General features: G+C 44.2%; 2 non-coding genes across 2 annotated transcripts; both read right to left on the bottom strand.

Moving 5' to 3' along the window:
* Positions 1-8,689: 8,689 nt before the first annotated feature.
* trnal-aag (transfer RNA leucine (anticodon AAG)) lies at positions 8,690-8,771 on the bottom strand. Its single transcript has one exon. It is a non-coding gene; the product is annotated as a tRNA-Leu (tRNA).
* A 2,839-nt stretch (positions 8,772-11,610) lies between these two features.
* Positions 11,611-11,691, bottom strand: trnal-aag (transfer RNA leucine (anticodon AAG)). The gene has a single exon. It is a non-coding gene; the product is annotated as a tRNA-Leu (tRNA).
* Between the last annotated feature and the right edge of the window lie 11,692 nt (positions 11,692-23,383).

Here is a 23,383-nt window from a genome sequence, read left to right as displayed (position 1 = left end):
TCCCTCGTCAGGTCCACACACCCCACCAACCCAACCTCCACTCCCAGCACCTTCCCCTGCAACCGCAGGAAATATAAAACTTGCGCCCACACCTCCTCCCTTACTTCTCTCCAAGGTCCCAAGGGATCATTCCATATCCACCACAAATTCACCTGCACCTCCACACATATCATCTATTGCATCCGCTGCACCCGATGTGGCCTCCTCTATATTGGGGAGACGGGCTGCCTAATTGCGGAACGCTTCAGGGAACACCTCTGGGACGCCCGGACCAACCAACCCAATCACCCCGTGGCTCAACACTTTAACTCTCCCTCCCACTCCACCGAAGACATGCAGGTCCTTGGACTCCTCCATCGGCAGAACATAACAACACGACTGTAGGAGGAAGAGCGCCTCATCTTCCGCCTGGGAACCCTCCAACCACAAGGAATGAACTCAGATTTCTCCAGTTTCCTCATTTCCCCTCCCCCCACCTTGTGTCAGTCGGTTCCCTCAACTCAGCACCGCCCTCCTAACCTGCAATCTTCTTCCTGACCTCTCCGCCCCCACCCCACTCCGGCCTATCACCCTCACCTTGACCTCCTTCCACCTATCACATCTCCATCGCCCCTCCCCCAAGTCCCTCCTCCCTACCTTTTATCTTAGCCTGCCTGGCACACTCTCCTCATTCCTGATGAAGGGCTCTGGCCCGAACGTCGGATTTCCTGTTCCTTGGATGCTGCCTAACCTGCTGTGCTTTAACCAGCAACACATTTTCAGAGTTCAGGATTAAACAAATCAGCCGGGATCTCATTGACCGTTGACGCTGACGGGATGGCCCAAATGGCTTCCATCTGCACCAATGCCATTTCTGTGAATTTGAAAATGCTGGAGACCATAGTAACGGAAGTAAAGCAGATAGTTGAGAAAAGATGATTGTAAACACAGTCAACATTTTTCGTTGAAAGGAAAATCACACTTTGGCAATTTGCCAGAGATTTTTTGCTGACATGACATGAAGATTTCATCAAGGAAGCAGATAGATGAACTCTATTTCTATTTCTAGCAGAGACTCAATGTGGGGTTAAATAATAAAACGTCGTTGAACAAGTTAAGAGTTCATGGTGTTGTGTAATAAATGACCTTTGACTGTCCATTATTTACTGAACACAAGCCACCGAATCATGTGTAATTTTTAAAGTTGTAAAATGTAAATCGTGAAATGCAGTAATGTCAGGCATATGGCTTCAATGATGTTTCTCTGTATTAACGACCTGATGAAGTGGCAGAGTGAAATTTGTCCAGTTTTGCTGATGATGTACAATAGATTGGAGGACATCTGGTGATGAGGTTGGGGAATCTGCAACGCGATATACTGTATGTAGGTCGTCTGGGTAAGGAAAAAAAATGACAGATGCAGTTTCCTGTCGGGTATGTGAGGCCATGAATTCGGTAGGAAGAGTCAAAGTCCGAAAACTATTAAAATCGAGAGAAACTGCAATAAAATGTGATGCAGAAGAATCTGGATGTTCTTACGCATGAAACAAAGATGAGCGACTGATTTATTATTTTCTGGCAAAAAGATCCATACCCTTCTCTAATTTTTGCAATGAGATGGTTTTCCAGGAAATCACTGGAACTAAGGAATCTTTAATTAATCGAAGACCATGATAAGTTTCGTTTTGTTCGATGGGACATATTTGATGCATCGTTTAATGTTCTCTGAACTTTCTTTACAAATGAGCCGAGACTGGGCGAGTAAAATTAAGATCACTGAAGATTATTGCCATCCTTTGTTTATCACACACAATTTTTTTCTCATATGTTTTATTTCACATCATAGTTGCTGTGAGTGGGCTTGCAAACTACACCCGCTGGTGACTTGATTCCTCACAATTTCTCATCTCTAAACAAACAGATTCTACATTCTTACAATTGGACTATTTTCGACAGTCTTGTGTCCCATATCTCAGGAGGAATCCACTGCACTTGTATCGTGTTCAGAGGATGTTCATGAGAATGTTCTCAGGACTGAGGCATGGATGTGGAGTTAGGTTCGCACGCTTTAGCTGGGAGGTTCATTTCAGAAGTTTCATCACTCTGTTGGTAAATCTTCAGTGGGCCTCAGGCGAATCAGTGAACATGATTCCTGTTTTCTATTTATATGTTTGGGTTTCTTTGGGTTGGTGATGTTATTTCCTGTGGTGATGTCATTTCTTGTTATTTTCCTCAGGGGGTGGTAGATGGGGTATAACGCGATTTGTTTGTTGATCGTGTTCTGGCTGCAATTCCAAGCTTCTTGGAATTCTCGATTGCATCTGTTTGTCTTGTCCTAAGATGGATGTATTGTTCCAGTCGATGTGGTATCTTTCCTCAGCTGTAAGGATACTAGTGAGAGGGTCATATCGTTTTGTGGATAGTTGGCGTTCATGTATCGTCGGGCTAGTTTTGTGCCTGTTTGTCCAATATATTGTTTGTTACAGTTCTTGCACGTTATTTCGTAAATTGTATTAGTTTTGCTTGTGGTCTGTATGGGCTCTTCTAACTTCATTAGTTGCTGTTTTACTGTTTGGTTAATGTGATTCTATTCTCGGTGGAGTTTGGAGAGATGAACAGGCATCTAAGTGAAAAGTGCAGAATACTGAATGTCCTGGGCGGAGTGGATGTTGGGAAAATGTTTCCATTAGTTGGAGATACTAGGACCTGAGGGCATAGACTTAGAGTTAAGCGAAGACCAAATAGAACAGAGATAAGGATAAAATTCTTCATCAAATGAGTGGTGAGATTATGGAATTCATTGCCACAGAAGGCTGAGGAGGCCAGGCCGATGAGTATGTATAAGACTGAGATAGATAGATAGGTTCTTGAGAATCAAGGGATACGAGGAGAAGCGGGAGAATGACGTGAGGAAACGTATCATGCAAGATTGAAATGTATAGACGACTTGATGGTCTGAATGGACTAATATCTGCTCCTATATGTTATGGTCTAATATGCTAACTAAGTGCCCAAACTGTGTGTTCTGCAATGTTTGTTGTGTCAAGTTGCATTTTGCCTCAGTTTAGATACACAGCTTGTTATCAGCTGCAGATTTCATTTCGAGTTACTTGATCTTAAATCCACACCTTGATTACCAGAAAACGCTGAAAAATAATCAGAAACTCAGAGGGCGAGAGGGCTAGGTGGAGGGAGAGGGGGTGCAGAGTGAGAGAGAGAGAGAGAGACATCAAGATGGTTTCAATAGATCTGGGAATGCTAGACATTGAACAGGCTTTAACAATAAGTGGTTTGTATCAAGAAAAAAAAGAAAGTTCTAAGTTAGGGTGGAACACAGGAACAATGGAATATCAGAGCCGTTAAGCCCGGAGAAGAGAAATAAAGTGTGTGCCGGGGCCAGCTTCCAACTGAAAGAAAATAAAGGACATAAACAATTGGAAACAAAACAGTGGAAAGTATGTAAATTCTGAATTTGTTGCATATGGTTTTGAATCCAGGAAGCGAGGAAGTGTGGAGGAAGGAAGCTAGAGAACTCATTAGTTTGTCACCTGGACCCACTCTCTATCCTGTTTTAAGCAACACATTATAAATTAGACCACGTGGCCCAAAGGTCGAGGTGCTCACTGGCTGTCAGTCTCTCTTCTCCGGTTGTGCTTGAACACTGGAAACCTTTGAGACAGAACGTTCTGGGGAATCTTTTTCCCTGAGTTTGGCTTCTGCTCAATTAATCTGTTCTCCTCTAAGGTTCTCAGACTTTCTTTCGTGAATTTCTTTCCTGAGCTGACAATGTCACTTATATCTTCTTTCACAGGGGATTGAATAGAGACCTCAACGAAACAGCACATCAAAATTTGAAAGAGTGACCCTTCTGCAGGGCCTGAAAATAAACAGCCTTCAACTGTCAAAGGAAAAACTGTCAAGGGATAACCAGGTTTGACCTACAAAGAATGAAACCTGAAAGCAACAACACCCCCAGATTTTATGGACTACATAAAGTGCACAAACCAGACATCCCACTCAGACCCAAAGTATCACTACCAGGGACACCATCACACAAACTGGCTAAAGAACTGCAACAGAAATAAAAACACCTGATCAGCGGATCCAGACACTCTATACAGTCAACGCTGGAATTCTTGGACATCATCAGAAATATCCATATAGACAAGGAAGAAACTATGCTCTCATTCGATGTAACGGCATTGTTCACTTCTATCGACAAAACCGTAGCCAGAGAAACAATAGCCAGCCTGCTGGACATACAGAACAGACAACAGGGCGTTGAATCTTTCAACACGGATGGCATAGTTAAACTACTAGGCCGGTGCCTCACAACACGCTTCATATTCAACAACCAAATATATGAACGGTACACCAATGGGCTCACCCATCTCTGGACTCATAGCAGAAGCGGTAATGCAAAGGTTAGAACAAACTGTCTAACCGCAAATTCAACTCTGGGTCAGATATGAGGATTGCACCTTTGTAATCATTAAAAACACAGAAATAGAGAACACACACCCGATCATCAACTCCATCCTCACAGGAATCCGATTCACTAGAGAAGAAGAAAAGGACAATCAACTCCCATTCCTAGATGGTACAGAGAACACCGAACAGAGAATTCACCACAAAGGTATACAGGAAAGTCACTCACACAGACCAAGTCCTGAACTATGAAAGCAACCACCCCATCACACACGAAATAAGTTGCATCAAAACACACTTCAAAAGGGTAACAACACACTTCAGTACACCAGGACTGCAAAAACAGGAAGAATAACACCAATACAATGTTTTCATCAAAAACGGATAACCCCGCAATTTCATCAACAGATGCCTAAGGGAAAGGCAACGGAACGAGAACATGCCACAACGCAAATGAGTAGCCACACTACCATACATCAAGAATGTTTCAAAACTGACAACCAGATTACTGCGACCACGAGGACTCATAGCAGCACACAAACCAACAGCCACTCTCAGACAACGACTCACCAGAACGAAGAACCCGATTACCAGCATGAGCAAAACCAACACAGTGTACAAACTCCCATGCAAGGACTGCACAAAACACTACACAGGACAAACAGGAAGACAAATAACGATCCGCATCCATGAACACCAATTAGCCAAGAAACGACACGACCAGCTATCCTGAGCAGCTACACACGCAGATGACAAGCAACATGAGTTCGACTGGGACAACACTACTATTCTAGGACAAGCCAAACAGAGATCAGCCAGGGAATTCCTAGAGGCAATGCACTCATCCACAGATTCAATCAATAAGCACATCGACCTGGATCAAATATACCGACCACAGCAAAGGACAGCTGGAACTGACAACCGGAAGTAGAAAAGACAAACCACTATAAATTCCGGAGGAAACATCACAGGAGCGCTTCACAGGAGGCTCCCAAGCACTGAGGATGTCACATAGACAGGGGATGAAACGTATGCAACAAAAATTCGCAGTCCGGCCAACAGAACCACAACAACGAGCAACCGAGTTACAAATCTTCTCGCGAAGTTTTAACCCCAGTCCTGTTTCTCAAGGATGTGGAGGGGACCGGGTTTGAGAGTTGGGTTTGAGTTTCGCTGTCTTTGCTCTCGCTTCTGGTCTTACACATCCTCCGCCGTTTTCCTTCACTCACTCTCCATCTTGCACTCTCTCTACCTACCAATCTCCATGTCTCTGAATTACGTGATGCTTGGTTTTGCTTCTGTCGTGAAGAGATCACAGGCAATTGTTCGTGGAAAACAGCAGGGATGAAGACACAAGCTGCTGTTAGGGCAACATATGGAGTGATGTGTTCGCAGATTGTTTCCAAGACAACAGATTGGGAATGGGGTTGCAGGTTCTTGGTAGGGAACAGAATGATTTAACAGGCCATCAGTCGTAGAACAGAGTGGAGAACGTTTCACAGGTAATTCCTGGGGGAGCAGAGTGGGGATTGAGTTACACATTGTTGCGACGTAAGCAAAATGGGGCTGGGATCAGATCATATTGCTACGAAAACAGTCACGAAACGGGATCACAGGCCAATGCCTGGACAACGGAGTCAGAATGGGATTACAGGTCGTTGATGGGAGAAAAACGTGATTCCCCGGGGATTAAGTGTCGAGTGGGAAAGTGCCAAATTGTCGCTGCTGTCATGATCGTGTTCGCCTCCAGCGTGGAAAATTGCAAACTGCTTTACGTTCCAAGCATGTTGACCTCAACAGGACAACTTTCACGTTCACACGGAACATGATACACACCGGACTACAGGGAAAATGCACAAAGCTGAGCAGGTCCAGTTCCACATCATACGGTGCAGCATAGTTTCAGTCACTGTGTCTGTTTTGTAGAATAAGAGTCCAAAGAATGTTCTCCACCCTAACACCGGAGGTAGCATTACAATACGAGAACGAGCGATCACATTGTGAGGATGCTCTGACCTCGGGGCCAGTTCGAGATGCCACTTTCCTTGCCTTTTTATGCAACTGGCTGCAGGGATGTTCACACCTGGACATGAGCCACATCGACACCAACTGAGTTGGAAACCTGCGTGGGAATCGACGAGAAGCGACTCAATAAATCTTGCTAAATTCCATGGTGCTTATTAGAAATGCAGTTTCTGTTCACCTCAATTTAAAAGGCAGTTTTTGAACAGAGTAACTGAAATCAAAAGGTAATTATCTCACCCCACCCCCACTCCGGGAGAGGTGCTAACTGCACTTGATTGCTTTTTGTTCTCGATGTGAAGAGCTCTCACGCCTGAGTCACCTTCACGCCTCTTGTTGCTGAGTGACTCAAAAAGAAGGAGTTTCACCAGAGCTGCAACTGCCTCACTTTCCCAGTCGCTCTCCCCGTTGACATTTTCCTGCTCATCAGTGATTTAAAGAAAACCAAAAGGATGCGATGTTATTCTGCAGCCTCTTTGTCGATTCCTCCGTTTAAATTCCAACATGGCTTAGATCTCGGGGCGCACCTTAATACTAGCTTTGAAAGCACAGGTCCAGAGCTTCCTCTGAGAGTGCAATTTCTTTCATTGCTGTTGCTGATTGAATGAGCCACTAACGTGCGAACTGCTCCAAAACATGATTCAGGACCTCTGGTGCCAATTCTCGCACTTTGAATAACGACAGACAGCTTCCAAATGAGGCCTTTCAGATACGACTTTGGGGTACATTTGGCAGACAGAATAGTTCAGGAATCCGTGGTGCACTGTGACACCAGCGCATCACCTTCTTCCCTGTCTTTGAACCGGGCCGCCTCAGCAAGGAATGCAAATGCAGTATTGCTCTTCGTGGAAGGATCGGTAACTACACTCTCAAACTGAATGGCACATGATCAGAAGCAGTTTGTAGAATATCTTTACAATGCTCTGCACAGTAATCAAATGGAAATACATTGCATTTCACTACGAGAGCAGATTTGTTCAAGCAAATTCGAAGGCAGGTTTGCAGATGGGAAAGCAAGCAGGAAAGCTCCGTTCTTGTCCATGTAAAAGGCTGCAGATGAAGAACAAAACAGTTTCGACCGCGGGAACCTATCTTGCGGAAGGTGAACGTGCTGATCACTATGCTACAGAAACAAGCCCACAGCCGCCCCTGCTGCAGCTCAGTGGTATCCGACACTGAAAGTTGAAGACATTCTACCTTTCACCTTTCTGTTTCCAAATGCTCGTTGTTTCATGGGAGTTGTTTAATTTTGGCTGTGTGGTATGCATGGACGAGATACACCGAAGTATCTGTTTTCACCCGGTGTAGCCCTATAACGTTGTGTTGCTTACACCGGCTTTAAAAGGATAACTTTTTAGCCGAGCTGGCCGTCGCAGTCTGTGGCACAATCTTTAGTCTTTTCGACTGCTCACTGGAAAGGTAGTATTGTGAAACACTGCAGAAACGAAGGACTTCCTTACTTTTGCTCCGACTGACCATACTCTGTGAAATTTTCCCAGATACTCAGTCGAGGAGTTTTTGCAGCTGGAAATTATCTCAGAAAGCCTGTTAATTCGTAATGTATTGAACGAATCGCAAAACAGAAAACATTTGACACGCAACAGAAACAAAACTGGCAAACCAAATGCATTTTCAGATACAGTGAGCATGAATGCTAAACGTGAGACACTCCGAGCGCATGAGCCATAAAGTAATCTCACAACTAACATCAGGGCAATTCCAAACTACTCTTTCAATGATACTTGAGCCTCAGTGCACCACCATATCCCAGACAATGCTGAAAAGAGAGAAAGAAAGAACATAATAAGAATAGGCCACAAAAAGTGAATTTCACCAATCACAGTCTCGATTAGATCACCTTTCCCTTCCGGTGTCTCCGGGACGGAAACGAAGGAAATTGGAGAAATTCAATAACATATGACATCAAAACTCATCGGAACGATTTTCCCATTCGTCAGAAAGCCAAGTAACGATGAATCGACTCACCGCAGGACTTTGTTTCACAACAGCGATGAAATAGCAGTCTCCATTCGGTTCCAGTAAAATCTCAACATGCTTGGAACATAAAGCAACAGTAGAGCTGTTTGCAATTTTCCACGCGGGAGGCGAACACGATCAAGACAGCATAGACAATTTGGCACTTTCCCACTACACATTTAATTCCCCGGGAAGCAAATCAAATTGCTTTGTGAACAGAAGTACAGCGGGAATGGAAACAGCATTTTAACAATGCTGCGTCGTTGCAACTGATCAGTAGAAATGGCAGTGGTGGGATTCGAACCCACGCCCCTGTCGGGACTGGAGCCTTAATCCAGCGCCTTAGACCGCTCGGCCACACTACCAGCTGCGCTGCCACCCAATTTTCTTGCATTTCCAATTGAGCTCCTGCATGACAACAGATGGAAAGTCACGTGAAATGGGTTCCATGATTCCTCTCCGACTCGCACGGCTGCTTGGATGTGCCGGCTACAATATCAATTTCGCAACAAATAATGATAGCTCATCAATCCGGATAAAAATCAATGGTAAGCTGAGGCTATCTTCTCAGACTCTTTTCAGCTACAAATGTATCTGTGAGTGCGTGAGCAAACATGTTCGCTTATGATTTGGTCAAATAACCATGAACTGCTTGACATTACTGCAATTTCGATTCTTGCTTTGCTAAATGATTTCACCCATTGCTCGAAACAGGACAACTTTCACGTTTACACGGAACATGAAACACACCGGACTACAGGGAAAATGCACAAAGCTGAGCAGGCCGTGTTCCACATCATACCGTGCAGCATAGTTTCAGTCACTGTGTCTGTTTTGCAGAATAAGAGTCCCAAAGAATGTTCTCCAGCCTAAAAGCGGAGGTAGCATTACAATCCGAGAACGACCGATCACAGTGTGAGGATGCTCTGACCTCGGGGCCAGTTCGAGATGCCACTTTCCTTGCCTTTTACATAAACCGTGCAATTGGCTGCAGGGATGTTGACACCTGGACATGAGCCACATCGATACAACTGAGTTGGAAACCTGCGTGGGAATCAACGAGAAGCGACTCAATAAATCTTGCTAAATTCCATGGTGCTTATTAGAAATGCAGTTTCTGTTCACCTCAATTTAAAAGGCAGTTTTTGAACATAGTAACTGAAATCAAAAGCTAATTATCTCACCCCACCTCCACTCCGGGAGAGGTGCTAACTGCACTTGATTGCTTTTTGTTCTCGATGTGAAGAGCTCTCACGCCTGAGTCACCTTCACGCCTCTTGTTGCTGAGTGACTCAAAAAGAAGGAGTTTCACCAGAGCTGCAACTGCCTCACTTTCCCAGTCGCTCTCCCCGTTGACATTTTCCTGCTCATCAGTGATTTAAAGAAAACCAAAAGGATGCGATGTTATTCTGCAGCCTCTTTGTCGATTCCTCCGTTTAAATTCCAACATGGCTTAGATCTCGGGGCGCACCTTAATACTAGCTTTGAAAGCACAGGTCCAGAGCTTCCTCTGAGAGTGCAATTTCTTTCATTGCTGTTGCTGATTGAATGAGCCACTAACGTGCGAACTGCTCCAAAACATGATTCAGGACCTCTGGTGCCAATTCTCGCACTTTGAATAACGACAGACAGCTTCCAAATGAGGCCTTTCAGATACGACTTTGGGGTACATTTGGCAGACAGAATAGTTCAGGAATCCGTGGTGCACTGTGACACCAGCGCATCACCTTCTTCCCTGTCTTTGAACCGGGCCGCCTCAGCAAGGAATGCAAATGCAGTATTGCTCTTCGTGGAAGGATCGGTAACTACACTCTCAAACTGAATGGCACATGATCAGAAGCAGTTTGTAGAATATCTTTACAATGCTCTGCACAGTAATCAAATGGAAATACATTGCATTTCACTACGAGAGCAGATTTGTTCAAGCAAATTCGAAGGCAGGTTTGCAGATGGGAAAGCAAGCAGGAAAGCTCCGTTCTTGTCCATGTAAAAGGCTGCAGATGAAGAACAAAACAGTTTCGACCGCGGGAACCTATCTTGCGGAAGGTGAACGTGCTGATCACTATGCTACAGAAACAAGCCCACAGCCGCCCCTGCTGCAGCTCAGTGGTATCCGACACTGAAAGTTGAAGACATTCTACCTTTCACCTTTCTGTTTCCAAATGCTCGTTGTTTCATGGGAGTTGTTTAATTTTGGCTGTGTGGTATGCATGGACGAGATACACCGAAGTATCTGTTTTCACCCGGTGTAGCCCAATAACGTTGTGTTGCTTACACCGGCTTTAAAAGGATAACTTTTTAGCCGAGCTGGCCGTCGCAGTCTGTGGCACAATCTTTAGTCTGTTCGACTGCTCACTGGAAAGGTAGTATTGTGAAACACTGCAGAAACGAAGGACTTCCTTACTTTTGCTCCGACTGACCATACTCTGTGAAATTTTCCCAGATTTTCAGTTGAGGAGTTTTTGCAGCTGGAAATTATCTCAGAAAGCCTGTTAATTCGTAATGTATTGAACGAATCGCAAAACAGAAAACATTTGACACGCAACAGAATCAAAACTGGCAAACCAAATGCATTTTCAGATACAGTGAGCATGAATGCTAAACGTGAGACACTCCGAGCGCATGAGCCATAAAGTAATCTCACAACTAACATCAGGGCAATTCCAAACTACTCTTTCAATGATACTTGAGCCTCAGTGCACCACCATGTTCCAGACAATGCTGAAAAGAGAGAAAGAAAGAACATGATAAGAATAAGCCACAAAAAGTGAATTTCACCAATCACAGTCTCGATTAGATCACCTTTCCCTTCCGGTGTTTCCGGAACGGAAACGAAGGAAATTGGAGAAATTCAATAACATATGACATCAAAATTCATCGGAACGATTTTCCCATTCGTCAGAAAGCCAAGTAACGATGAATCGACTCACCGCAGGACTTTGTTTCACAACAGCGATGAAATAGCAGTCTCCATTCGGTTCCAGTAAAATCTCAACATGCTTGGAACATAAAGCAACAGTAGAGCTGTTTGCAATTTTCCACGCGGGAGGCGAACACGATCAAGACAGCATAGACAATTTGGCACTTTCCCACTACACATTTAATTCCCCGGGAAGCAAATCAAATTGTTTTGTGAACAGAAGTACAGCGGGAATGGAAACAGCATTTTAACAATGATGTGTCGTTGCAACTGATCAGTAGGAATGGCAGTGGTGGGTTCGAACCCACGCCCCGATCGAGACTGGAGCCTTAATCCAGCGCCTTAGACCGCTCGGCCACACTACCAGCTGCGCTGCCACCCCATTTTCTTGCATTTCCAATTGAGCTCCTGCATGACAACAGATGGAAAGTCACTCACTTATCTTTCACCTTTCTGTTTCCAACAGCTCATTGTTGTCCAGGGTAATTGACATCTTGAAAAAGTTAAAACAAATGACAGTTGAAATTGGTGACAAAATTGAGCCAAGGATGTCGTCAATGTTTGGTCTATAGGGTGAGGTGGAACACGCTGGACATCTTTCCCGACAGCGTAACGGCTGCGACATGATTTTATGGAAGGGTTGTAAACTGAGTATTTTCGTGTTTTACCCAAGCTGGGGTGAGTTGAAAACTCGAGAGCATAGGTTTACGGTGAGTGATCTGAAATTGACAAAGGACCTGAGGCACATTTCCCACACACAAGGTTGTGCGTGTATGAAATGAGCTACCAGAGGGAGTGGAGTAGGCTATTGCACTTAAGAAAATTGCAATGGTAATCGAATGAGTTTCTGGATAGGATGGGTTTAGAGGGATTGAGGCCAAATGCTGGGGAACGGGACTTGTTTAATTTTGGTTATATGGCGAGCATGGATGAGATACACTGAAGTATCTGTTTCCACGCGGTGTTCCCCAATAACATTGTGTTGCTTACACCGGTTTTAAAGAATTACCATCATAGCAGCAGGGACACTTGGCAATGTTGGTTGGTTTTGTGATTGAAAGTCTTTGTCCAGCGGGTGTGCCACAGGGATCTGTGCATTATGGGCATTAATTGCTCGGATGTGAATGCAGAAGGTATCATTATTGGTTTGCAAATGACAGGAAAGGTGAGGGTGTTGTCCACAGTGTGAGGATGGTCTCAGGCTCCAGTCTGAAGGTTGAGTCTGAGACAGAATTTCAAGAGAGTAATTTCAATTAATAAGCAGGCAAGAGCACAGCAGGCATTAAGGGAAAACTATCAATTAAACTGCATTACCTCAATGTAAAAGACTTGAAAAGTAAGGCAGATGAACACTCGGTTGGATGGGATCATGGGAATGGTAAATCACAGGAGTTACAGAAACACAGCTGAATGAGGGCCTCGACAGGCAACTCAAAGTTCCAGGGCACAGATGCTATAGGAAGGATAGAATGGGAAGCAAGAGAGGAGGGGAATTGGTGATTTTGATCAGTGAAAACATCACTGCAACACTTAGAGAGCATATTACTCGAGAACTGCCAGCGAAGCTTTATTCATGGAACTGAGAAATATGGCTGGATGATCAGTTTGATATGACGGTAGTACAGGTCCGCAGTAGTCAGCGGGAAATTGAACAGCAAATACGTCGGAGATCTCAGATATCTGTAAGAATGATAGGGTGGTAATGGTCGGGGATTTTAATTTTCTCAACCTCGACTTCCTGCAGCAAGGTAGGGGTTGCGCACCTCGATATTTGCTGTGGGGAAAAAGGGGAATCCAGGAGAAAACAGTACAAGGAGCGCACTGTCACAGCAATGCCCCACCCACCCCCTTTCCACGGTCACCTTCTGCCCCAAGTGTAACAGAGTCTGTGGAAGGCCCAATTGGTCTGTACACCCACCAACAGATTCCCCTGAGAATGGGAGAGAATCAGCCTTGTCTGTGACCCATTACCAATGAGATGGTGAGATAGGAAGATTGAATCCATTCACTATTATCCCAGTGCATTTGTTACAAATTCCAATAATTCCCTGTTAATGCAGTGTCTAAAACTGGAATGCTTATAAGGGGCCCTGAACACCTGTCCGTCCAGTCCTATGTTCTGATCCTTATTACCCAGAATTTGGTCTCCGACTGTTTGATAATCTGAAGCCACATATTGTCTTAGCCATCTATTGCAATCTCTAATGGTGAGAGTTCCCCGTTCTGCTTTCCATTCTGCCTGACCTTCCACAATGTTGTGTCCTGTGAATATTAATACCTCACCTTTTTGTTCACCTTGTGACCGTGTCTCCGTGATGGTGATTAGATAGAAATCACAAGTCACACGAGCAAATCCCTTATTGCAAATGCTTCATGCACTCAAATTAAGAAGCATTAATTTACTTTAAAAATCACAATTTCCTGTTACAAACTTATCTGTTGATGTACAATTTTACTTAAACTCAGTGTCTTCCTGTTTCTTTCTGTTTCTCCTCAGTCACATCCCCAAGTTTCAATATTTCAACATTTCTCTATGGAATTGGGAATTTCCTTTCAGCTGAGCCCTTCTTTTCTGTGTCAGTTTAAAGCACTCTACATAATCCCGGTCATATGATTGACCAGGTCCCAGCGCTGTACCATCCCTGTAAAATAGCTGACTCCGCTCTGAGTACTGGTAGCAGTGCTCACTGCAGCAGAACCACTTCTTTTGACACCATGGTTTCATCCTGATACCTTCCTGCGCTCTAATGATATCACTCATTAACTCTCCATGTGGTATGCCTCAATGTCTAACTGCTGCCTCTGTCAATGCCTTTCGCTTTTACAGCTGGTCTAAGATCCTGAGATAACAGAATTCTTCACTCCAGAGAGAGGAGGCAGCAGAAGTCTGGGACGGAGACTGGCTTTCTCTAGATCTCTGTTGGACTCAGTGCTCCTCTACATGAGTAATCCTCACTGCATCATTCTAATTACCCATTCTGTCTGTTTCTCTGTCTCCTGCAGATACTCAGGATATTCCAACTCCTGTCTCATCCATCACCACATTGAAGATGGTTGGTCAGCCAGAGAGAGATCGAGAGGCAGGTCTAAAGCCTTTAGTAAATTCTGCAACCAGTAAAGACACTCACAGTAAACAGCACAGGGAGAAGTTAGTGGCCTCTAACTTTCGACCCGGAAGACAACACTCAGATATAATGCTGATCACTACAAATCTTTCTACCTTTCACATCCTCCCCTTATGACTACAATAGTCATTTCCATTACCTTCATGTGCTGCCCTAATTCTGTCTGTGACTCTCACCATGTCCCACCCCTACAGCCCACCATTTTTCTGAATATCCTCCTTCAAACGTTCCCTATCTATGTCACCTGTTCCAGCCTCCACAATTCTCCTTATCATTGGAAAAAACCTTCCATTCAAAGCTGATCAAATATCCTCTAACTCTCCTGATCGATCTAACTACTTTTAGTTGTGAAACTCTCATTATTTCTGCAAAATACTATCCAATAGGATTTAAAGCCCTCCCTGCCGTTGCATGGTCCTCCCATCCATACAACAGTCCCTGTCTTTGTAACATTGTCCTGCATCTTTCAACCTCCTGTTTGCTGAATCCTCTTCAGCCACTGCAATTTCTCTTTTTCTGTCACTTTCCCCTCCTCTTCGAAACCGCCATCTATTTAATACCACGCAGTCTCTGCAGCCCTCCCTATTTCTAATCACCAACTGCCTCTACAACCCTCCCTACATCCTTTCCCACTTCCAGCCCCTTCAGCACCTTATATAAATGCAAACACCCCATTCGCCAAGGCTACTCCAGGTCCGACAATATCTGTCAGAATCTGAAGTCCACACTCACTCTAACCTGCAATTCTCTCTCTAATCCATTAACATCTGCAGCCACCACTGCTGTGTGTACTTTTCTTCAGTCCTGCAGTCCCATTAAGCTTCACAAGCTTGCATTAACTAAAGCCTGTGTATCTTAGTAATGTCCTAAAAACTTTCATGTCTCTGTAAACTGCTCCAAATTATCCACTATCTCCATAAACATCTACAGTTCATAAAGCTGTCCCCTTCTGTATAACCTCTTCCAGTCCTGTCAACAGCCCCAATCTATGGTGACCCTTTAATGTTCCCTTGTTGTGTAATCACTTTAAGACCCTGACGAATTCCTGATCTTATCACCAACTGCAATCTTTGTGACTGTCCAGTTCCAATAAGACTCACTTTCAGTGCCAACTCATCCAGTTTCTACATCCATCTATAATCTCCTTATCCTCCTCCAATTCTTTGATGCTAATTAAATTAAATTTCACCATCTTTCCCTCCACCCTCCCGACCACAGGAAACTCTTTCAGCTTGTGCAACACTCCCCATCTGTGTATCTGTCTCCAACCCAGCAACCTGGCATTCTCCCTTGCCTTTCTATCTATGTCGTCTCCAGGACCCAGAGGCCCTCTTGTATCTGTAAGCATCTTCAGTCATTACAACCTGCCATATCTCTGTTAGTATACACGGTTCTCTTCTCCCTGAAACACCCCCTGTCTCTACCTCTCAGTCTGCCTGCCTCTCCCTACATCCATACCTATCCCTATCTCCAGAATGGAATCCAACTCCCTCTATCACTGTAAATTCCTCCAATCACCAAACACCTTTGTCCCATTGACATTCTTGACCAGATGTAACTCTGTTTAACTCTAGCATCCTCGAGCCCCTGTAAGCCTCCCTAAATCTGTAACCTCTTCTCATCTGTTCAGCCCCCCAGTACTGAGGAATGACTCTCTGCATTCGCCATAAGGCAGATGGAATGACAGTGAACAGACGTAATGGAACCGTCATTCCGGAGATGTAGCTGCAGAATGACCATTGCTGGGAAGGGAATATTGAAGGGTTTTTGGGATCTCGGCAGGCTAGGCAAAAAGCCAGCAAGTTGTGAAGAAAGAATGAGATTAATGCATTAATGAGACAGTCATGTGGATCTGAAGATCAAATGTTGGAATCTATTTGGGTGGAGCTGAGAATAAACAAGCAGCAGCAGCCCTTATCAGAAATTCTTTTATAGGCACCAGGCACTGATGGTAATGTCAATATGGTTACGGTCAGGTTACTGAATATACTTGTAGCAAGGGCAGTACAGTAACTGTGTGACAGTGGTCTCCATCCCGACTAGATATCAGGGCTGTATCGGATAGAATCCAGGATTACACATGAGATGTTTTTCAATAAGATCATATCAAGGAGCCAGCCACAAAATTGTCTATTGTAGATTAAATGCAGTGTAATTATAAATATCTCATAATCTCATTATAAAGGAGTTTTGTGAGCAGTGACCCACAATGTTATAATGTAAATATGGTGTCTGAGTTATGACCATGAGATGTACGAGTATGGGCGGTCCTCTAAGCAGAAATGTGTGTGAAGTTTTGAAGTGGCTTTTACACAGAAACATGAACAGGCAGAGAATAGAGGGATATGGATCATCTGCAGGCAGGTGGTATATATCGAGAACAGCACCATGGACAAGCACAGCCATGGTGGGCCGAAGGGTCTATAGCTGTGCAGTACTGTTCTATTTTCTAACTTCCCAGCATCTACCATGTCAACGCCCTTCAGAATCTTGGAAGTTACATTCAATTCCTGTCTCATTTTTCTAAACATCAATGGGTTCAACCTCAATCTCCTTCACCTCTTCCCATTTGAAAGTTCATCCATTCTCAGGATTAGCCGAGTTACCCTTCTGTGGCCTGCCTCCGTTGGAAGAATATCTTTCCTTCGGGCACTCATGCCGTTCATAATATTGTAGGTGTGGTCTGACTCGTATCTTGTATAGTTTTTGCAAGACAACATTCCCTTTGTAATAAGTGGCCGCATTGTATTTGCCTTCTCTAATACCTGCTGAGCCTGGGAGCTACCTTTTTCAGATTGACAAACAAGAACTCCGTCAACCCCTTCTGCTGTCAGTCTGAAACCAAATCGTGTTAGCCTGACAGCATGCTGATATACTTTAGAAAGGATATGTGAATAAACAATAATTGGACCCTTAGAAACACATTTTGTAAAATAAAATGTGTTTTTGAACCAGTTGGACTTTATTTGTTGTTGTAAATATAAATGGCAGAATAGATAAGGGTGTAGGTGGGGCGTGTTGTTATGGGGGATACGTTCTATGTGAATTTTCTGAAGCCTTTATGTAAGTTTCAGTAAGGGCTGAGGGGTAACTTGTTCAAGGATAGTGCCCATTAAATATAAATAAGATCTTCTATGTGTAGAAACAGAGGATTTGGATGTGATATTAACCAAAATAAATCTTGTGGAGAAAGACATGGAAGCTCAGGAACTTTGGGAAATAATAGTGATACCTTGGAAAGAATCATCAACAGAGAATATAAAGTGCTGGAATCTTAAAACAAATAAAGTTAGATCCATCCTCAGTAGCTCCTTAGGTCGAACCTAGATTTTTTTTTGTGGGAAGCGAGGGAAGAGATTGCAGTGTCCCTAACAAAGATAGTTATATTTTCAACAGACACAGTGAGGTGTCGGAAGACTGCAGGGCGGCTAATGCTGTTTCATCACTTAAAGGTTGCAGAGAAAAGCCAGGAAATTACAGCCCCGTGAGCCCAATGATGGGGAACTTGTTGGAGGAGATTCTGATAGAAAGGAGCGACGCATATTTAGAAGGCAAGGGTTGATTCAAGATGGTCAGCATGGCTTTGTGAGTGGGAAACCGTGTTTCACAAACCGGAGTGACTCTTTGAGGAGGTGGCCAAAGATGGATGAAGGCAGAGCAGTGAACATTGTCCAAATGGTCTTTAGTGACATATTTAACACTGTTCGAAGGGATGTAGACTATCTAGTCAAGATGAACAAGGAAGCTTATTTAAGGTTGACGAAGCAAGGACAGACAGGGCTTTGTAGAGTTACGTGGAGAAACATGGTGGCTCATAGGTCCAGAGACCCGATTTTGATTCCAGCCTCAGGTAACTGTCTGTCTGGAGTTTGCACATTCTCCCCATGTCTGTGTGGATTTCCTCCAGGTGCTCCGGTTTCCACCCACAGTGCAAAGATGTGCAGGTTGGGTGACTCAGCCATGGTAAATTACCCATCGTGTTCACGAATGTGTAGGTTTGGTGCATTAGTCAGGGCAAATGGGGAGTAATGAGGTGGGGGAATATTTCTGAGTGGGATACGCTTTAGAGTAAGCGTATAGAATTGTTGGGCCAAATGGCCTGTTTCCACACTGTAGGGATTCTTTGAAGGTAGCTAGAAAGGAACTAAGAATTGACTTAGGGCAGCTACAAGGGGGCATTACAAAACATTAAGCAAGGATTAAGGAAAACACTAAGGCATTCTCCACTTATGTGAGGAATAAGAGGATGGCCAGATTGAGTGTAGGGCCGGTCAGGCATAGTGGAGGGAACTTGTGTCTGGAGGCAGAGGAGATGGGGAGGTCCTTAATGAATACTATGCCTCAGTAGCCACTACTGTGAGGGACCTTGTTGTTTGTGAGAACAGCGTGAAAAGAACTAATGTATGTCAACAGGTTGATGTTAAGAATGCGTATTTGCTGAGAATTATGTAAAACATAAGGATAGATAAATCCTCTGGGCCAGACGGGATGTTTCCAAAGTTACTGAAGGTAGCGAGGGAAGAGATTTTTGTTCCGTTGGTGAGGACCATTACACTCACTGTCCACTGGTGTCGTACCAGAAGATTGGAGGATGGCAAATGTTATTACCTTGTTTGAGAAAGGCAATATAATTAATCCTGGGAATTACAGACCATTTAGTCTTATGCCTGTGGTGGGCTGATTATTGGAGATGCCTCTGAGAGACAGGATTTATAATTCCTTGGAAAACCATAGTTTGATTAGTGATAGTCAGCATGGTTGTGTAAGGGGCAGGTCATGCCTTACAAATCTTATTGAATCCTTTGAGAATGTGACAAAACACGTTAATGGCTCATTCAGAAAGTACGGAAGCATGGGTTACAGGGAAACCTGCCATCCTGGACACTGAATTCCTGGCCCATAGAAAACAGAGGGTGATAACAGATCGAAATCACTCAGATGCAGGTCGGTAACCAGTGGTGTTGTGCAGGGATCGGTTTTAGAACCTCTGCTTTTTGTCATTTTTTTAAAAAAATGACTTGGAAGTGGGTATGGAAGAGTGGGTTAATAAGTTTGTCAATGCCAAGAGGTTGCTGGAGTGGTGTATAGTGTGGAGGGGGGTTGTAGGCTGCAACGGGACATTGACAGGATGCAGAGCTGGGCTGAGAAGTGGCAGATGGAGTTCAACCTCGAAAAATGTGAAGTGATTCATTTTGGAAGGTCGAAAACGAATGCAGAATGCAGGGATAAAGGCAGGACATTTGGCAATGTGGAGGAACAGATAGACCTTGGGGTAGACATATAGAGATCCCACCAAAGTTGCCACACAAGTTGATAGGAATGTTAAGAAGGAATATGTTGTGTTGGCTTTCATTAGCTTAGTTTTAAAGCTGAGGTTATGCTGCACCTCTGTGTAGCCCTGGTTTTACCCCACTTGGAATATTGTGTTCAGTGCTGGTCCCCTCACAACAGGAAGGATGTGGAAGCTTTATAGATGGTAAAGAGGAGATTTACCAGGATGCTGCCTGGACTGGAGTACATGTCTTATGAAGAAAGGTTGAGGGAACGAAGGCTTTTCTCATTGGAGTGAAAAAGGGTGAGTGGGTCTTGGAGGAGGTGAACAAGACGATGAGAGGTATAGAGAGAGTGAATAGTGAGATGTTATTTTTCCCCGTGGCAGAAAATGGCTATCACAAGATGGTAGAATTTTAAGTGAATTGAGGATGGTTAAGGGGATATTTCAGAGGTAGGTTCTTTGCACAGAGGGAGTTGGATGGGTGGAATGCACTGCCGGTGGTGGAAGTAAAATCGAAAATTATATACATTTGGGACATTTAATAGGCTCTTGGATAGTCACAAGGATGGTATTAAATCAGCAGTTTGCAGGTTAGTTTGATCTTGCAGTCGGATTAAAGGTTGACATGACATCATGGCTGAAGGGACATGTACTGCACTCTTCTGTGTTCTACGTTCCATATGGTAAACTGGGTAATAAGCTCAGATCAGTGTAAAAGGATATGGCATTCAGGAGAAGGTAGTGAACTGGATACAAAATTGGCTTGATGGTAGGAGACAGAAGGGGGTGGGAAACGTATTGTTTTTCTGACTGGAAGCATGTGACTTGCAGTGTCGTGGTTGCAGAGTTGTTTGTCATTTGGATACATGGTTTGGATAGGAGTATTGGTTCCTGGTAAGTAAGGTTTTTTGGGTGACACTGAAATTGGTGACACAGCGAAGAACCAACAGGATGAACAGGACTGATGGCATAGTGGGCTGAAGAATAGCAGATGGAGTTTAATTAGGTAAATGTGATTTGTTCCATTTTGATGAAACAAACCAGGGTGGGACTTGTTCAGTTAATGTTCGGGCCCTGGGTAGTGTCGTCAATCAGAGACCCAGGCACACAGTTCTTTGAAAGTGGTGTCACAGGTAGACAGGCTGGTGAAGCAGGTGTTTGGGATAGTTACCTTCATTGGTCAGAGCATTGAGAGTAGGAGTTGGGACGTCATGTTGTATCTGTACAAGACATTGGTGAAGCCACCATGAAAGCGTTGTTGATTAGCAGGAAGATCTCATCTGGTTCACTGACCTCTTTTTAACGTAGAACATCTGACATTCTCACCTGGACTGGCCAACATGTGACTCCAGATCCACATCAATATGGCTGACTCTGAGCTGTCCTCTGGATAATTAGTAGTGAGGCAAAGATTTCTAGCCCAATCAGTGACATCCACATTCCATGAATGAATAAATGCAAGTACATATCTTCCCTCCCTACCACTGCAAACCCCTCCAGCTGCAGCCATCGTCGCCGGGTGTCTGTCTGGGGCTCTAGTTTGGATCGGTGTTGGCCATTGGCTCTCTTAATGGCTCTGCGAAGGCCATACTTGGATTACTTATATTCAAGTGGGTCTCCTGATCAGAAGGCCTCACTCCTTGTTTTTTGCAGGTTCTGTATATCCTGATTCATCCAGGGTTTCCTGTTGGGGAATCCAGGGTTGACTGCCTCGGTGTGCAGTCCTCCACACACTTGCTGATAAAGCCTGTGACAGTGGTAGCATACTTGTTCAAGGTACCTGCGGTCTGTTTGAACACGACCCAATCAGCTGATTCCAGACAGCCCCAGAGTTGATCCTCCGCCTCCTACAACCAGCACTGGACCTGTATCCGCGAGGAGGTCTCCTGCTTGAGCTTATGCCTGTAAGCTGGGAGAAGACACATGGCTGAAATGAGGATGAGGGTGGAGTGGTCAGCATCGTTCCCAGTGGTGTAACAGTGGTTTAAAAATTGCGGCCCCCTGATGGTATCTGGGCAACACCTTCCTCAGATTGACTTGATTGAAGTCACCAGTTACAATACACAGGGAGTCGGGGTGTTCTGTCTCCAGGGTGTTAGTGATGGAGTACAGCCCATCCAGAGCTTCCTCCCCCTCTGCTTGTGGTGGTATGTACGCAGCAGTTAGTGTAGTAGCAGTAAAATCCCGTGGTAGAGTGGACATTGGAATATTATTTTACTGGCAGGAGAGATTAAGATCCGAATAGCACCAGAGTTGAGTAATTGGAAGCCTGTTTAGAAATGAGACAAGGAGAAACCTCTTCACCCAGAGAGTGGTTTCTTGAACAAAGGAACCACATTAGCTATCATCCAGTCATTCGGCACTTCGCTGGTGGTCAGCAAAGTATTAAATATATCCACCAGGGCCCCAGCAATCTCCTCCCTTACCTCCATTAGCAGCCTTGGATACATTGCATTGGGCACCGGGGATTTCACCACCTTTATGCCTGTGAAAACATTTAATACCTCATCTTTATTGATCTTACCATGTTCTAGAATCTGATCATCCCGACTGAAATCCGCAGCTACAATGTCTTTCCCCTTTGTGAGTACAGGTGGGAAGTATTCATTGAAGACCTCATATACTTCCTCTGGCTCCATGCACAGAAGGTCCCTTTATGTGTCTAACAGGTCGTACCCTTTAGCTGGGAACATTTTTACTGTAACAAAACAAATAACATACCTTGTGGCTTTTCCTTACTAGTATCTGCCAAGGATATTTCATGCCCATTGATTGCCCCTTTTTTTTAAGAACCCCCTTGCACTCTCTCTACATTTGAAGGGCTTCACCTGTGTTTTTTTTAATTGTACTGTATTTTCTTTATCAAACTCACGATATCGCTTAATCAGTATTCGCCGGACCTGCTGCCTTTTCCATTCACTGTTCCCGGGACACACTGGCCCGGAATTCTCACTGTATCATTTTAAAATACTCCCACTTTCCGATTGTATCCTCAACTGCATATAATTCCTCCCAGTGTTTGGTTGTCTGATCCTGTCTAATGATAGTGATTAAGTTGAATGATAGTGATAATCAAATGACAAGTGGCCTTTCCCAAATTTAGACACTTAACTTCTGCACAATCCTTACCTCTTTACACAATAACATTGAAACTTAGAGTTATGATCACTATCCCCAAAAATCTATCTAATCCATATCTCTGTCATCATGTCCAGTACCGACAGCCAATCCTGTCTCTGTGACATCCCTCAGACGTTACCAACCTTCCCATCTGTGTACCTTATCCACGCTGTACAGCACATGATATCACTGTAACTTTCTCCAGTCATCAGAGGACTCCTCCATCCTGTCCTATCCACCTCATTGCCTCTAACCTTTTAACATCCCTCTCAACCTCCTCATCTGTATAAAGTCCTCCAGTCCCGACAGCCTTTCCTACCAATCCTCCCTTTGTGTAACATTATCAAACCACCTGACCCTTCTCCGCATCTGTAACCTCACTTAATCTTTACAATCTTGTTGGAGTTGGAGACAAAATTACCTTGGACAAAGAAGTCAACAGGGTTTGGAAGATCTTAATCTCTCCTGCCAGTGAAATAATATTCCAATGTTCACTCTACCACGGGATTTTACTGCTGCTACACTAACTGCTGTGTA

The sequence above is a fragment of the Hemiscyllium ocellatum genome, unplaced genomic scaffold (genome assembly GCF_020745735.1).
Source record: "Hemiscyllium ocellatum isolate sHemOce1 unplaced genomic scaffold, sHemOce1.pat.X.cur. scaffold_711_pat_ctg1, whole genome shotgun sequence".
In the NCBI taxonomy this organism is placed as follows: Eukaryota; Metazoa; Chordata; class Chondrichthyes; order Orectolobiformes; family Hemiscylliidae; genus Hemiscyllium; species Hemiscyllium ocellatum.
This window is presented reverse-complemented; position numbering and strand designations above follow the sequence as displayed.